At 37.2% G+C, this 13,243-nt stretch overlaps 1 long non-coding RNA gene across 2 annotated transcripts; it reads right to left on the bottom strand.

Annotated features, from left to right (window-relative positions):
- Window positions 1-1,012: 1,012 nt before the first annotated feature.
- Window positions 1,013-12,484, bottom strand: LOC140622451 (uncharacterized). 2 transcript variants are annotated; one of them, XR_012022215.1, is made up of 3 exons: window positions 12,261-12,484; window positions 3,557-3,623; window positions 1,013-3,221 (listed from the first exon to the last, which is right to left on the bottom strand). It is a non-coding gene; the product is annotated as an uncharacterized lncRNA (long non-coding RNA). The 2 variants fall into 2 exon arrangements; XR_012022216.1 differs by having other exon boundaries at window positions 12,331-12,484.
- Window positions 12,485-13,243: the final 759 nt, after the last annotated feature.

The raw sequence follows: 13,243 nt of genomic DNA, 5'->3' as shown, positions 1-13,243 counted from the left end.
GCTTTTTCTGCATCTATCGAGAGGATCATATGGTTTTTATTCTCTCTTTTATTTATGTAGTGTATCATTTGATTGATTTGCAAATATTTACATACTTACTATTAATGAAGAAATGGTAAGTATACCATTTCTTATTTACACACCTTTAGCACTGCTAGAATCTATTCATCTTTTTATTCTTCCTAGCAAATCTGTAGAAGTCTGGGAAAATAAAAAGAGAAGACAGGAAAAATGTCTGCAAAGTTGCTACAGTCCATCTGTAGGACTGAGCTCATGCCTTACATCAAATTTCAGCTTATATATTTAATTTATTCTGGGGAAGTTCTTCAACCTCTTCTGCAAAATTCAATTTTAATTTATATTTGTCCACATCCTTTCATATGTGATTTGGACAGATGCAGGCTATTGAGTATAATGAAAGCAAATTTCTCAGTGCTTCCCTTGAGCTATTTTATAGTCCTGCTTTAACAAGCAGGAGATAGTCAAGAAGTAATGATTCAGCTATTTCTTAAATATTTCACAATTCTACATTCAATAAAGAAAATGTGAATTCCTGGAAGGTATAGTATTTGTGAAATATTTAATATCAACCCCTATGGCGGGCTTGGACAAATGCACATCCAAATCTCATAGGATTTCATGTTGCAGAATCTGCTAGTTTGCTAAATTCCCAAATGGGATTTGAGCATCACCATGTGAGTCACAGGTCACTTTAGCAGGAAAGAGTATCAAAATATTTTGCAGTAAAGTTTAACTGTTGGCTAAACTGGCAGCAATGTTTTATTTTTTCAGTTTGGAAGAGCAATGAAGGGAAAGCCTTGGTGCATAAAATCCTGCTTATCTCGCTATCTGGATTATGAATGTGAAAGGATATTACTAAACTCAAAAGCATAAAAAGGCAATATGATGTTCCATCTTTAATTTATTTACTTAATGAATCATAGTGATGGATATCCTAATGTCGAACCATGAGATGCTATGGATTTTAAAATACAAAGATAAAATAAGTGGATAAGATGCTATGACTGGAATATATTTAAATTTTAAGTACTTATTCCTAAACAGAAGCAAATGCTGTCTCAGAAAAGTTAGCCAGGATATGAAACATTAATAATACAAAACTTTTGATGCAAAACCCAAATATCAGCTGTTGGCAAGGATGGAGAGTTTTCTCAGGATGAAGGGATAGGGACAGGTGGGAATGTTTCCCCTCCAAAGGGGTAGGAGGGGACAAGAGGGGACAGGAGGTGATGACAAATTAAATATCGTGGTGGCTACAGTGACTTATTTTTCTGTATTGATAAAAATGCATAGATCGTAATTTTATTAGAATAGTAAGTAAGTGTTTAGGAGAATCATAAAATAATATTTAAAAGTGAGACAAGAGAAGAAAAACAAGGAATAGCAAAAAGCTTACTATGATAAGCAAGAACATAGGGAGAGGTAAAAATAGAAAAACTAACAAATAGTGAATATTATAAATGATGAGAATAAAACCAAAATACTAGTCTTCACAATAAATTCAAATGAACTACATTTCCCTGTCATGTAACACTATCAAATTGGATTACAAAATATATACAATGTGTATTGTCTATAAGAAACCCACCTGAAATAAAATGAAGATAAAGACTGAAAAGGATGTGCAGAATCATAAAGGCAAATGCAAATAAAAAAGTAAGAAGGACTAACAATATTGCTATATCAGATAAAGCAAAGCATTCAACAAATGCATTAAATGAGACAAAGGGCTTATTATATCATGATAAAAGCTGTAGTCCAAAATGAGGTTAATATTTTTATTCATCAGACACACAGCATCAAAATATATAAAACAGAATCCTCTGGAACAATAAAGATAATTTAATCACGTAAAGACGTAGTGCATTAAAAATAAGATCAGCAGACTTTTCAAATATTTACAAACATATATATATTTAAAACATTTGTATTCGATGGAGAATGTGAATTATTTTTTTACATTCTCAGAGCATATACAATTGTGAATTATATACTTCATCTCACAGCCACAGAGACCGTATTTTCCAGTCAATCCAATAAAATAGAAGTCAACAACAAAATCATGAATAAATAGCCAAAAGTACTCTTTAAATAATTATTAAGCCAGATAGCAACAGGATGGCTATTAATGGCAAATTAAACCATTTTATGAGGATTTCACTTCAAAATCTATGGGATTTTGGCCTTGGATTTATTTTTTATATCAACAAAGAAAACCCAAACCTTACCAGTTAAGAAATGCAACTTAAGGAGAAGACCAAATTCTAAGAGCTGAACTATTTTAAGTTTCCAGCTTACCTAGTATATTTAAGGTCATACTACACAGAATTCATGAGGAGGTCTGGAAACAATTCAAGCTGTTTTTCATAATTTCCCTGTCACGGGCAGGAGCGTGAGTCAGGCTGCTCTCATCCTGTTGGGTTCAGGGGCAGAGTCCAAGCTAGGAACACAGAGGAGGCATCTCAGTCAAGCATGGGAACCATTAGGACAACACCCCACGCTGGCTGCTTCTGAACCACTAGCAGCCTCAGCCTCCTCCCTGGTTCTCCTCGAGACTTCCTATCCTGCAAACCTTGTAGATAGGTAGACAAGAATCTGGGAGGAGAAGGCTCACCCCAAGGTGGAACCTCAGGTGAACCGAGAAAGGCTAGATGCCTCAGGGACTTGGGCATCAAGTCATTTAGGTAGAGCTCCATGCACTTTTGTTCCTGGGGGTCATCTACTCACTGAGAACTGGATGCACACTCAGGGGTCTGGATGGTTCTCAGCAGGCTGATGGTGCTGGGGCTATGGGTAGCTGCAGGGAAGATACAGGAGCAGTGGTACAGGTGATTCCTTGCCCAAGCTCATACTGGGAGCCAGCCAGACCTTCAATCCAGCCCCACTCTCCTGGCAGAATTGAGCCTTGCTCTTCATATGCATGCAGAGGGTCACCTTCTGATTTGTACAATGGTGTTGAGGGCCAAGAACATCAACGGTGGTCAAAGACTGCACCACAGGTCAGAGGCTGCGACATTTCTGGGCCCAAAGAGGAATCTGGAAAGTCATGCAGATGAGGCAATGGTGAACTGAAACAGTGGTCTGGCTCCAGTTTTCCACACTGAGATGGGGATGGGAGGAAAAGACTCAATGTCTTCAGGAAAGTCTGGGAGGCCATAAGAACAAGGGGTAGCATTTCCTCCTGTGCCCCCCTTGCTCTCCTGGAATGAAGACACAGTCTGTTAGGTCACAGTGCCATGTGGGCAGGGAGGAAGTTGACTTCCACTGTCTGAGCTGTGGTCCTGGAAGCCCTGAGCCTCCGGCCACAGAAGGAATAGGGTTTCCCCCTCCTTGTGCATCACATGCATCAAATGTGGCCTGAGCAAGTGCCGGGTATCTACCAACAGGGCAGAGCCCTAGGTCAGGCCTGGAGCTTACCATCACCTCAGAGGCTGTGCAAGCCCCGTCCAGTGCCCCCTTCCACTAGTTTAAACAACCAGCTCTGAGGTGGGACAGAGGTTTCCCATCCCTTTGAAACCCAACAGATTCAGTGTACCTTTGAGGGCTCAGTGGTAATCCAGGAGCTTGCTACTTGGTTTCAAGTCCTGGAGTGTCAGCATCCCCTGGAAGACAAGACCTTTGGGTGCTCGGATTTGAGAAGCAATGCCCTACCAGACCATTTCCTCCCTGCCAATGTTTGAGTCAGGCCAACGAGAGCTATGAAATTGTTTTAAACCTGAGATCTTTGAGTGGCATGTGGTTGCTAGATCTTTTTCTCTGATTTACTTCCTGAAAAAGTCTTTAATGCTGAGTGAGAATCATTGTTGGCATACATGGCTTGTTTCTCCACCCCCAACCCTGGAGTCTGGAGTCTGACTCTCACTTTGTAGTCCTCAAGATTCTCTGGGGGCTCTGCTGTTTAAAGAATGTAATGTGAGTGCTCCTCGGTTTGGACAGCGAAGGGATTGCTCCTGATGAGTTTATCCTTTTCAAAGCCCTGAACTAGTTTAGTTTTCATCTTAGAAATTGTCCTGGCATCATATTTTAAATTCATGAGGAAGCACCACCTTCTGCTCCATACTTGTGTTTCCTATGAGATGACGACCTGTCAGATATGCTATGTGTCCTCTCTCTTCTTCCAAAGGAAATAACCCTTTGCAAGCAAGCCAAGATCTACTGGTTTCTTGACTCAGAAATTAACTGCTGAAGAAGAGACAATTTTTTTTTTGGTTGTCTTACATTGCTATGTTTGATTTAGACACAGTCTATCTTATTTGTATGAATGATTTCAACAATAATAGCGTATACTTTCATCATCATTTTGTTTATAATGAAGTATAGATTGGTAAATAGTCTATTCGTCATAAGCAATATCTCTAAATACCCGTCATATATACATGTTTCCAGAGGCAATCTTTTAAAAGAATGTGAAAGGTGTCTTTTTAAATATGGCATTTTTTTTAAATTCCCTGGGGCATTCGGCTTTCTCACCATGATACTGAAGAAGTGAGTAGGGCATTCTGTTTAACCAGCTGTGGTCTCATCTCTGTAAAGTTACAAAAGGGGAAAACATGGCCTCTTTCCAAGGATGTTACAGTCTAGAGTAACATCCACAAAATAGAGGAAACTAAATATTGTATGATGACTGTACTTTGAAGCTTGAAGGTCCAAGAAGACAAAACCCATTGCTTGCTATAGGAGTCTAAGAACACTACACATAGCATGTGTGACTTGACATTTCACATAGACAAAGTCAGGCTTTTCAATGCATCTGAACCCAGAAATAAAGAAGATATCAACCAGCACTTGTGTGCAAATAAAATACAAAATGTCTTTTTCCAGCATTCCTGATTTCAACCATCTTCTCCCTTTTCCAGCTTAAATTTGTCATGAGGATCTCCTATTCATGACAAATACACTGGTTAGAGACCAAGGTCCAAGTCATGAGGCTGGGAATAGAGAGAACCTATAGGACACACATCACACATGGAGAATGAGGAAAGTTGAGGTGAGAATTTTAATAGCACAATAGATCTGATGATCAATGTAATCCACATCCATTGCAAAAAAAAAAAAGAAAATATGGAAAAGTAATAAAGAAGCATTTTGATTCTAATATATTAATCAGACATCATTACTATAGGCAATTCGGATTATAATTTATCAGAATTGTGTGTATGTGTGTGTGTGTGTGTGTGTGTGTGCATTTATACCCAAATACAAACCCATGTGTTAGCATTCTGCTGTAAATCTTGGGACTGACCAGGGAGGTGAGAGCAGAGGGATAAGGAAGCTACAGTTCAATCAGTCTCTTTGGGTTGAAATTGCTTTGTCTTGCATCGATTTTTCAGTGCTATCATTTTGATATATGGTATGAAAAGTTACCCTCTTTAGCACCATTCAGTATTCGTTTATGTTGTGTACCCCGTTCTGATGTGAGGTTTGACAAAATGCATGCTGAACAGAATGAAAATGACTCCCTTAGGGTTACCTCATGGTTCTTGATTCAGTAAGCAAATGGAAATTGAGAGTTACTCAGTTATTTCTTAAAAGGCTTCAAATGCCTATATCTGCTTCAATATGAGAAAAATGTCAGGTCCTGCAAGATGTATTTCTGAAGTAATTAATATAAACCTTTTCACTGGGCTTATACATCTCTTAATCCCAAATCACCTATGTATTGCAGAATGAGACTGCTTGACTGAGAGTTTATGTCTTAAAGACATGATTTTAGACTCTGTTCAAAAGAGAAATTTGTGCCAGATATGGGTCTTGATTTATAGAACTCACTATATAGAGTGGGAGACATGAAGAGTATGGAATATACCAATGAGTTTCACGATGAGTATAAATTTCAGGAAAGAGCAAAGGCAACTTGCCTACATGCCTCCCTAAGGAATCCCAATCACTTTCAGATTCTCTCGAGCACCATGTTCACCAGAGAAACCTCCTCACTGAGTCCTTAGCCTAGACTGGAGACCCTTTCACAATACTTTCATGAGAGTATGCACATCTCTATCACTTCCCTTAGCTCCATTTTTTCTCATATCTCTCTTATCTAGGCTCTGAGTGGAGAGCAGGTAATATGACAATCATTTTTGCGTGTCTGTGAAATAGCATCTGGTAGAGAAAACAATTTAACAAATGCTTTTGGAATGTATGAAATCAAGAGAAGTTCAGAGAGGCAACTGGAAGGTATCATTTTGATTTTCAGATACCAACTTCTTTAAGAAACAGAAATTTCAGAAAGCAGTTATAATATAGAGTAGAATTAAGAAGATAATCTAGGGGTTCAGAATGTTGTGATATTGTGGTATTGAAAGGTAGATCCATCCTTTCATTTGCAAGTGGGATGCCTTGATTTTCTTCACTCAGCAAAGGTTGATTGGTGGTTTAAGAGATAATAGACTTAATTATTCATTTAATTAAATTAATTAATTTAATTTAATTTTAATTTTAATTTTTTAATTTTAATTTTTAAAGCTGTGATACGAAATTCAAAGAAAAATTTTAGAAACTAGGCGTTATTTAAAGAAGACAGTCCAGTGGCTCAAGGGTTGATAGTCTGCCTTTGGCTTAGGGCATGACTCTGTAGTCCCAGGATTGAGTTCTGCATTGGGCTCCCTGCATGGAGCCTGCTTCTCCCTCTGTCTATGTCTCTGCTTCTCTCTGTGTCTCTCAGGAATAAATAAATAAAATCTTTATAAATAAATAAATAAATAAATAAAAAGACAGTCCATCTGGAACAACATTTCTCTTAAAAATTTTAAAACAAGTGATTTTCTAAATAATTGAATGGTCTCTAATTATTAAGGAGTTGTCTCTCCCAATCTCCTGTTTGTCTCCTACATCACTTTCCCTCTCTACCACCTTTTAAGCTAACCTTTTAAGACACAGATATATTTGTAATAGGCATTTAAGACAGTGTGAAGCAGTTTGACTGTAGGAGGCTTTCCAGAGAAGGGAGAAAGTCATATTATTTGAAGAGGTCAAAGGGAACTCATAATATGGACATATATGATATATAGGCAGATAATAAAATCTTAGCCTGAGAAACATTTCAGAACAATTCTGGAAGAGTACAGGTTAATATATTTGAATATAAAATGGAATGGTTCCAGTTTACAATATAATTTCTATCATCTTAATCAGATCTATAAGGACATGATTTTACTGCATTTTAAAAAATATTTTAAAAAATATTTTATTTATTTATTCACGATAGACATAGAGAGAGAGGCAGAGACACAGGCAGAGGGAGGAGCAGGCTCCATGCCAGGAGCCCGACGCGGGACTCAATCCCGGAACTCTAGGACCGTGCCTTGGGCCCAAGGCAGGCACCAAACCGCTGAGCCACCCAGGGATCCCCTTTACTGCATTTTTATGCTCAAGTTTTTCATAAGCTTTCCTCTTAAGAACCCTTTAGGAATGGGTTGCTTTCTCAGTATTATTTTTAGCCTTATTATCTTCATTTTTCAAATTGAAACCTGATTTTCTTGAGATTTATTTGGATTACAATAGCCTATTATAGAACATAGGAGGAAAAATGTTGTAGAGTTATAAGAGACCTTGTAGCTTTCCTAACCTAATCCTGGACAAGTTGAATAAAAAGACAAGTACTGGGATCCCTGGGTGGCGCAGCGGTTTGGCGCCTGCCTTTGGCCCAGGGCGCGATCCTGGAGACCCGGGATCGAATCCCACGTCGGGCTCCCGGTGCATGGAGCCTGCTTCTCCCTCTGCCTATGTCTCTGCCTCTCTCTCTCTCTCTGTGTGACTATCATAAAATAAATAAATACATTTAAAAAAAAAAAAAAAGACAAGTACTTATCACAGTTTCGTGAAAAGAACAAGCTTTGTATCAAATAATCTTGATGATTGCCCTAACTCTACCACATACCTTGTGGATTTTCTGTTAAGTGGGAATGAATTAAAAAAAAATAGTTGATTATATTAAGTGTTTTAAATATTTTGATTGAGTACCTATTGAGTTAAATATTCCAATAAAATGTGCATTCCATTAAAGCAGGATTTTTTTATGTTTTTCAGAGCCTGGAAACAATGCCTGGAGCATAATAGGTGCTCTATAAAATCTTGTAAAATCAATGAGTTTAAAAGATTAGTTGCTTGAAGGAATAAAACATTTTTAGCATTAAAAATGTGCTGAATATAATTCAATTTCAAATAAACTGGAATCAATGTTATAGCTTCCATATATCCTGATATTATTAAAATGTTTTGAATTTGAGGTGCCAGAAAGTCATTTTGGAGGTTCTGGTTTTATGAGTTGATGGAAATGGAGTTTTTTGGGCTTTAACTTCTGCTTTAAATTTTTTCAGACATAGAGAGCCTACTATATATTTGTTCAAATTTAGGCTTCATATTAATGTAAGTGAGACTGTTCTCCTTGTGATTCATGGGAGAAGACCAAGAAATATGATTTCATTATAGGTAGCAAAATTTTGGCAGCGAACTATCAAATAAATTCACTTGTGAATCTATCCAGCCACCCATCTATTCATAATGGTTCTGTAGTGGAAGCTTGGCACAATGGATAAACTAGGAAGTGTACGGTATAGAGTGATTCAATGAAGTCTTCCTGTTTAATATTTATTATGCACCCCCAGTGTACTAAGCAACACACAGAATACAGATTAGATCACAGTTCTCACCTTCAAAAGTAAAACATAAGCACCTCATAAAGTCTCTGTGAAATGAGGCAACTTGCCAAACCAACAACAAAAAATAAATAAGTTTAAAAGGTAATGACTGCAGTTTTACTCTTGATTCTTGACTCATTCTTGCTCAGTCTGAAGAAATAAATCTGAAACAGCAGATGGGGCATATCCAGCCCGTGTTCAGATACCAGGCCATTGAAAGTAGACCTATCCATCTGCGAAGGGTGACACTGAGCTGCCTTTGTGGAAGAAAAGCTTGATTTGTGTTTTAAGAGATAACAAATTCCATCGATTTTTTTTTTTAAGTTGTGGTACAAAGTTTACAGAAAAGTTATTCCGAAAATTTATCTCTATCTAATTAGGCAGTGACTTACAAAAAAAAATAGTCCTTTCAGGTATTTTAAAACAACAAAGTTTATAAATAATTGTTTAGTAAGTAAGGACACACTAGGAGGTGGTATTTTTAAGCCTGTGGAAAAAGAAGGAGACTTGCATTAGGTATCTTCCCTTTCACTCAATTGTCTAAAACACAAATACATGTATAATAGGAAGTTGGATTTATTCTATGCACATTGTAAGGAACCATTGTTAGCTTTTGTCACAAGATAATCTATAATAACATAAATAACTTTGTTTAAAATGGGTTCTGGGCGCTTGAAATGAGTCTAGACCAAATTGAGATATTCTGTAATTATAAAGTAAATACTGGATTTTGAAGACAGTATGAAGAAAGGAATAAAAATTATCTCTTCAATAATTTTTTATTGATCACATGTTGAAATATATTTTGGGTATATTGGTTTGAAGTATACTATAAAATTCAATTATTTCGTTTTATCTCTTTTATTTTTTATTTTTTTTTTTTTTCGTTTTATCTCTTTTAATATGGTTACTAGAAAAATTTAGAATTGCATGTGTTGGGCAGCCCAGGTGGCTCAGGGGTTAAGCACGCCCTTTGGCCCAGGGCGTGATCCTGGAGACCCGGGATTGAGTCCCACGTCGGGCTCCCTGCATGGAGCCTGCTTCTCCCTCTGCCTGTGTCTCTGCCTATCTCTCTCTCTGTGTCTAATGAATAAATAAATAAAATCTTTAAAAAAAAAAAAAGAATTGCATATGTGGCTTGCATTATATTCCTGTTGGGAACCAGTGGTAAATGTTGAGTGAAACTTTTCCTATTGCTCTGAAATTGGCTTCTTGGACTCATAGATAAGGACAAGAAGTGCTAATTACCTTAACTTTCAAAGAGAACAGCCAGAAACAGCTAAATCACCCTCTAAACTAAAATATGGGAGAATTATGCCTCCTGCAATCTCAAATTCAACCAAACAATGACTCCCAAGAACAATGCTTATAGACAGAAGCTTTCCCACCTCCTTCCTATGTCCTCATTCCATCCACCCCTACCAGTCAAGTAATGAGGCTTAGAGGTTAAGGGTTAGGAATAAGATCTTGAGGGTCCTTGAGAGAGATGGAGCGATGAATTTTATTTTTATTCCTGGTTGGAGGCTTGATCGGATACCTGGAAACCACTCTGGTGGAACATCAGAATGCAGTAAAGAACATGGTGAATCATTGGGAATGTTTGATTGGTATACCCTGGAGGTAACTCTTGAACTGGAACATGGAGGCTGCTCTCTCTTTCTAGTCTAGAAATGTATGAAAGCAAGAAGCTTACCTAGCAAGTTTGCTTAGCCAAAAGGACTATTTTATAATTTGCCTGTGAAGAAAACTCAAAGGGAGGGAGGAGGATCATCATCCCCAAGTCCTGTGACTCTTGGAAAGAACAAAAGAGGACCATTTTATTTCTCATGGCTTCCTGTGAAAAGGCATGGAGGTTAGAGGAAGGAGTAGAAACTATAAGGTTGTCCAGACATGCTGGCCAAAAGAGGGGCATTCCTCCTCACCAAAAAGCTTACACTCCCTCTTTTCATTTTTCCCAGTGCTGCTTGTATGTGATTGTGGGAAAGGGGGTGATGGTCAAGGGAGGTCAACATAGTCTGTTGTCTGAATAATTGACTGTTCTTTTTATAATATGATATGATAACAGTACTTTGCACTCGTCTTCACCTATGTGCCCTATTTCCAAGCACTTAGCTCTAGTTCCAACATGCTACCACATACTCATTTGTGTCATTGCCCTACTCAAATGCTATTAATGGTTTCCCATTGTCTCTAAGACGAAAATCCTAATTCCTTAAAAGATCAAAGTTAAGGCGTTTGATCTTTACCATCTTTTCTAGACTCTCTTATCAGTTAACCTCGATCTCTCTGTGCTTTAGTCCAGTAGAACAAACTGGAACTACTTACCTTTACTTGAAATCATGTTTTCAGTCATTCAACAAATATGTATCGATTACCTCATGCATCAATCACTCTTCTAGGCATTAAAGATATAATAGGTAAATCAGACATTCTTCCTCCTAACGCAGAGCTTGTAGTCTAATGACACCTATCTTGGTAAATTCTGTCCCTGTTTTTTGAACATGCTTCTTTCCCTCTTCCACCACAGATTAAATATGACCTTCACTGTGAAGCCTTTCTTCAGATAGGGTATATGCTATCTGGTTTTGTACTTTGTATTTATTGTTTGTTGGAATTTTGTCTCTATTACTTGATTTTCTCCCCACCGAGTCCAAGTCATTGAAGGAGCTGTGTTCTAGCTATCTTTGTATTACAACATCTGGCACTTTATGGCTACTTAAAAAAAAAAATGTATGCTGAAATGCGTCAACCTTATTGTCTTTTATTTAATTCTGTCTTTCCTTCTTACTTTTGTATTTTTCAGGAGTTATGTAACATCCACAGACTTCACAAGCCAAGTTTAGTTCAGAACAGTTACACAATCAAAATATGCTTTAAAGAAGTCTATTCCAAGCAGCATTGGTTGAACGATTTAACATATTTCTTTCTGTATCTAAACAGTGAAGTCATTCCTGTCTTTTGGGTAAAAAGTAAAGTACATAACTCCCCCAAATTATTCTCAAAATTAAGGATAAACAGCTGCTATCGTTTTGAAAATACAAAACTATTTTGACCATCAGAGGCTCATTTCAATGCATACAAAAATAGAGCTATATATAGCTAACACAGACTTGCATGTTGCTAAGTTATAATCACTGAGTCACTGATTAAGGAGTGGCTTACATCTGGGACTTGTCTTGAAAACAAGATTTTTCACCATCAAAATGGTTATTTTCCTTTCTTCGGTATTTGATAAAAACTAAAGCAATACAAGGTTCCAAATGGCAAATCTGTGACGCTTTCAAAATTGGCCATTAAATTTTATTGATTTACTCAGTACGTAGGACTAAAAAAGAAAATAAGAAGTTATTAGTTGATTAGAGCCCTAGACAATCTCAGAATTAATAAGACACAGAAACATCACAACAATCCCAAGCATCTGAAAGTGTCATCAAAAGAGTGAGGGTCAAAAAAAAAAAAAAAAAAAAAGAGTGAGGGTCTCAGCCTCCATAGCAGTTGGCATGGTATGCGGGTAGTAGAAGCAGCAGGTAGGATGGGACTGCAAGGAACAAATCATGCAATAAGGTAGCAGTAATCTGTATATAAAATCTAATGAGTACTAACCGAATGGTGGCCAAGGCAGGAGATGACAGCATGGATGGATGATGACATAAGATCAATTATCTGTACATACCCCAATGCCTCTGCTCTGTGCACGCCCCCTGGTTCTCAGCTGCAACTCTACAAAAATGTCAGGAAATGAATCCTGAAATGAATGGGATTTATTTTTACCACCTAGTGCAATGGGCTTGAAGTATAAATCAAGTTGACTTACAGGAAAAAAAAATTACATTTCATATATACTTGGGTTTAGGAGCTGTTATGCAAATATATTGCACTATATTTCTGTGCATCTGTATGTGTTTCTGAAGGACGTATTTCTAGAAGTGAAATGCTGGCTCAAAATTTATGTATCTTTCACATTTTAGTAGGTATTACCAAATTGTCCTCTAAAATTATATATTCTGTTATTTTTCTCCTGACAATGTGTAGAAATGTCCTTTGTCTGATGCCTTTGCCAATACTTATCAATAGCTTCTAAAGATTCATTTACCTAAAATATCTCCTTTAGTTTATTCTCACAGAAATATCTCTTTTGGTTTATTTCCAGAAAGGCTTTGCCCAGAGATAATTGCATTTAGCTCGATTCCATTCAAACCCAATGTCATTAATTCATTTTTATCATCTATTTCCTTTGCTTTGAGGACATGTGGAATAGAGGTGGAGGACAAGAGACTAACATTCATTAAGTGGTTACTTTGAACCAGGCACTTTACAAATAGGATTTTTCATCCTAATAACATTATTTCAGTGGTTCTCCAAGTGTGATCTCTAGACAAGAAGCATCAGCATAACCTGGGACCTTTGTCAGAAATGGAAATTCTCAGGCTCTTCACTAGACTGACTGAGTCAGAAACTCAGTGGGAAGCCCAGAACTCTGTTTTTCTTTTTCTTTTTATAAACTCTCCAGGTAATTCTAATGTACCCTGGAACTTGAGAACCACCACATATAACCTATCTCATAGATGAGAAACTGAGCAAGGTCA

This window comes from Canis lupus, chromosome 31 (genome assembly GCF_048164855.1).
Source record: "Canis lupus baileyi chromosome 31, mCanLup2.hap1, whole genome shotgun sequence".
NCBI classification, from domain to species: Eukaryota; Metazoa; Chordata; class Mammalia; order Carnivora; family Canidae; genus Canis; species Canis lupus.
This window is presented reverse-complemented; position numbering and strand designations above follow the sequence as displayed.